This window comes from Eulemur rufifrons, chromosome 4, assembly GCF_041146395.1.
Source record: "Eulemur rufifrons isolate Redbay chromosome 4, OSU_ERuf_1, whole genome shotgun sequence".
NCBI lineage: Eukaryota > Metazoa > Chordata > Mammalia > Primates > Lemuridae > Eulemur > Eulemur rufifrons.
Window position 1 is genome coordinate 25,954,074 of NC_090986.1, and position 4,747 is coordinate 25,958,820.

At 40.6% G+C, this 4,747-nt stretch overlaps 1 pseudogene; it reads right to left on the reverse strand.

Annotated features, from left to right (window-relative positions):
* Window positions 1–3,746: 3,746 nt before the first annotated feature.
* On the reverse strand, window positions 3,747–4,121 carry LOC138382611 (transcription initiation factor TFIID subunit 13 pseudogene; annotated as a pseudogene).
* Window positions 4,122–4,747: the final 626 nt, after the last annotated feature.

A 4,747-nucleotide genomic window follows, 5' to 3' on the forward strand; every position in this document is an offset into this window, starting at 1 on the left:
GACCTCTGGTTCTCCTACGGACAAAAGCAGGTGCTTTGCCTTGGTGCTGCCTGGAGCAATAGCCACACCTGGGGAAGAAGGACAGGGCAGGTGCCCTGCCTTGGTGCTGCCCCACCTTGATCCTGCCTGAAGCAATTGCCACACCTGGGAGAAGGAGGAACACCCTGCCAACCTGCAAAAGAATCCAGGGAAGTCCCCAACCTGTGGAGCCAGACACAATAGGGTCTGGAAATTGACCTAGAGTAACCTAAGGCTAATTATCATGTCATTGGATCTCCATCAAAGTGGTTCAATGGTGACATTTGACCCACGAGGAGGGCCCAATCCAGACAATATAAAACAGGATCCCAGACCATAAACAGGGCCTCTTGTTATGGCAAGGGGCCTGTTTGTCATCTATGTTGAATATATCTTGCTCTTGTTCTACAAACCTATCTTGTTCTTCCTCAATAAACTTTGTTTCATACTGGCCTTGCTATTGGTATGTCTGGTCATTCTTTAGCCAAGAGCACACCAAGAACCCAGAACAGACTGCCAACCTGACAGATTGACGATTGTAAGCCCTTTTTAGTATTAATAAATGCTCTAGGAGAGTGGTCAGGAGTCTACTATCAGATGTTTGATAGAATTTCTTTAGTAGCCTTGGACTTTCTCAAGCAGATACTCCTAATGGGAGTGTGTTCATTCCGGAGATGGGGTTTTGAGTTGTAAGAAACTATGTTAGTGCTTAAGTCTTTTAATGTGGGAGGAAGGAGGGGGTGGATAAAATAATTTGTGCTGAGAGCAGGTAGGTATTATAGGCCAAGGTTGAGGCCTAATCACGAAGAGGGTTCCGAGAAGCTGTTACTGAAAGTTTGGTACTTGTCCCCAAGGCCGAATCAGTGAGAACAAAGATTGAGAACAAGTGATTTGAGGAAAAAGAAAGAGAAGTTTATTAATTTGCTGGCAAATGAGGAGGGTGACAGACTAGCATCTCAAGAGACCGCCACCCTGCCTTTGAGCAGAAATACAGGGCTTTTTAAAGGGAGGTTTTCATCGGTTGGGCTGGAGTCTATGTGATCAGGGTCACATGCCATGGCTTCAGGCTATTGTTGTTTAACTATAATTGGTGGTTTTGGTCAACCTCATCTCCAGTGACCACATCTCATGACCCTTGTCCTGACAATTCTGTTGCGCCATATCCTGTGGTTTAAGATAATAGAAAGCAAACAGCAAAGAACGTTTTTCTGCCCCTTTGATTACTGGCCTTGGGAAGGAATGCAGATTTTAATTCCTAAAAAGGGTGGGGAGTTTTAAAGAAACAATTTGTAAAACATTTCACTGCCCTCTTGCAGATCTTTACCTCTGTTACATAGGCTGGCTAGAGACTGGTCAAGGGGAGAATCCTTGTCATGAGAAGTCTGGGGAGGGAAAGGTGAAGGAGGGTAGTTTAGGCAATCCTCTACTGGTTGCTTGTGAAGGGTGTTCAGGCCTTGTGGCAAGCAGGTAGGCAGCATTAACAAAATATATACACAGACACAATGTACATATGAAATAAAGGAAGAACAACCAAATGCAAAAAGCAAAAGCTATGTATTCAGAGCTTGCTGCAGCAAGGGAGTCAGCCACCATCACTTGCACTTGGCAGAGACTCAAATGTAGGCAGGGGAGTGGGAGAGCTTTGTAGTGGGTGAAGTGGCTTCCTAATTGGAGGCTGTTGGCCTGGGGAAGTTGGGGGCAACTAACTAGGACAGGGCAGCCCACATGATTGGTTAGGGGGCATGTTTGGCTTTCCCTGGTTGGTCCTAAGTTGGAAGCAGGCACAGAAATTAGAAAAATTGTCCATTTGTATATTCAGTCTCTTAATATATATTTTACCTGAAAAGATAAAGTCTAAAAATGTAATCTGATAATTATTTTTCCTGTTTAATTTTTCATACTTTATTGCTTGTATTAATAGGTTAAGAAACTAAAATTTTCCTACTGCCAGGTGCAGTGGCTCACGCCTGTAATCCTAGCACCCTGGGAGGCGGAAGCAGGCAGATTGTTTGAGCTCAGGAGTTCGAGACCAGCCTGAGCAAGAGCAAGATCCCGTCTCTACTAAAAAAATATAGAAAGAAATTAGCTGGACAACTAAAAATATATATAGAAAAAATTAGCCGGGCATGGTGGCACATGCCTGTAGTCCCAGCTACTCTGGAGGCTGAGGCAGGAGGATTGCTTGGGCCCAGGAGTTTGAGGTTGCTGTGAGCTAGGCTGACGCCACGGCACTCACTCTAGCCTGGGCAACAGAGCGAGACTCTGTCTCAAAAAAAAAAAAAAAAAAAATTTTTTTTCCTAGGTACTGATTTATAGGTAATGTTTATAAGTGGTATATAAAAAGTTCAGTTTTACAAAGAGTAACATTCAGTGATATATTTAAATGCAATTTGAATCCTTGTTTTATGCTAAGTGCAATAATAATTAAATACAGTAAGCTATATACACACAAAACCTGTATATCCCGGCCGGGCACGGTGGCTCACGCCTGTAATCCTAGCACTCTGGGAGGCCGAGGCGGGTGGATCGCTCAAGGTCAGGAGTTCGAGACCAGCCTGAGCAAGAGCGAGACCCCGTCTCTACCCAAAATAGAAAGAAATTATATGGACAACTAAAAATATATATATATAGATAGATAGAAAAATTAGCCGGGCATGGTGGCGCATGCCTGTAGTCCCAGCTACTCGGGAGGCTGAGGCAGGAGGATCCCTTGAGCCCAGGAGTTTGAGGTTGCTGTGAGCTAGGCTGACGCCACGGCACTCACTCTAGCCCGGGCAACAGAGTGAGACTCTGTCTCAAAAAAAAAAAAAAAAAAAAAAAAACCTGTATATCCTGAACTACAAAAGTAGTTTCCATGGACACATATGGTTTTCATCAAGTACACATTTCCATAATGAACAAGTAGTTACAAATATGTTAATAAAACACTATCCTAAATGTTCATCTTGCCATCAATGCCATTCAATTTTTAAGCAATGCCATTCTTGCTACTGAAAGCATTTATTTTTAGAAGCTTTAATCTGATCTCGGAAAATGAGTTATCCCAAAACTTAATAAACAGTATGTTATAAGCTCCAAAAGGTTTTTAAATCAAAAAAGTCTTCCAACACAGAAGCATTCACAGGAAAGTTTCGGTTTCTCCAAAAAAATAAAATCATTCCTGTTATCTGAAGAAAAGAATATTAAAACAAGTTATCTTGTAAAACAGATAAACATTTGTACACAAAACCTGTATTTTCCTATATCATCTCCTTAAAACAAACACAAAGAAGTTCACTATAATAACTTCTCAGATTATTTTTGTATAAAAACTTCAGAATACATAAAGCACATGTTTCAGCTATCGTGGAGTCAAAGATGCCATTTAGATCTCACATATTAAACAATCGCAATATAGCTTACAATAGTACAAATATGCCTTACACATAAATATTAATACTATTTCATCCTTTATATAGTCAAAAGTCAGAAGGAACTGCATGATTTGCAAGGTACTTTAACTTAAGTGTGGTCACTAAAACCAAGTAAGTAATTCAAGTATGGCCATATAAAGGCAGGCAACTATTCCAATATCACTCTAAAATCAAAGACTGAAAATAAAGACAGAAAACTGTGTTTCTCCATCTTTCATTTACTTAGGTAGCTATCAGGACCTTACTGTAGAAAATATACAATTATTATACATATTTTCCCTACACACAATGGAGTTTCAGAAACTACAAAAGGTGTCAAGATCCATAGTTTGCTTCATCAAATGCTCTTCTAGCTCATTTCAATTCTTCATTTATAGTAAGCAAATCTTTAACTCTAGCAAACTTCCTTGGGTCCTTTCAAATCAAGAAGAAGATATCTTCAACTTATACTCGATCTTGTCTTCCAATTGACATTGCCCTGTGAGTCATTTCAGTGATGAACTCTTCTACAAGGCCTTCAAGAATACCTACTGATTCAGTATAAGGATTCTGGTCATCTCCAAAGCCATACATCATACATCTCAATCCTTTAGAAAAAAGACTCTTTCTTTTACCCTGTCCACCTTCTGCACCTCCTCCAATTTCTTCATTTTCTTCCCCAAAGGTGGGGTCTTCCTCCTCACCTGCCATCCCAGCAGCCCACAAGCCTCTAATCTGATAATTTTTATTGCCTTTCTCTGAAGTGTGATGTGCTCTGTTAGATGACAAACGCTTCCCAGAAGTGAGGGCTGAGAAGACTGAACATCAAGTGTCTCCTACGAACCCACTGATGCCAAGCAGCTCTTGGTAGCACTTTGTAACTTATGAGGCCATGAAGGGTGAAGGATGGAATCATAGGGTCAGCCTTTACTTTAGAAAAGAAATGCTTTCAATGGAAAAGAACACCACCAGCATTAAACATTCATGAGAGTTAATGCTCAGCCCAGCTCTTTTGTAAGCAGAAAGGTTGTGAATGTCTCCTCTTGCTTCAGGCAATTAATCCAGGGTGGGAGGGGGAAGGCGTCTTCTCAAATTTTCTTGGAAAACTTTTTAGAAAGCAACCTGGAACATCTGGCTTGTTTGTGAAATTTCTAAGGTGACAGATGAATGTATTGCTAAGTAAATGTTTATTTCTTAATTGTTCTAGATGCTATATTCATTTTATTCCAGAACTATGATATAGCGAAGCTGTTATAATCATTATGTACAATAAAACTAGACGAGCATTTAATAATTCATTGAGGCCTTTTGTGTAATTGCCATCAAAATCACAAGGG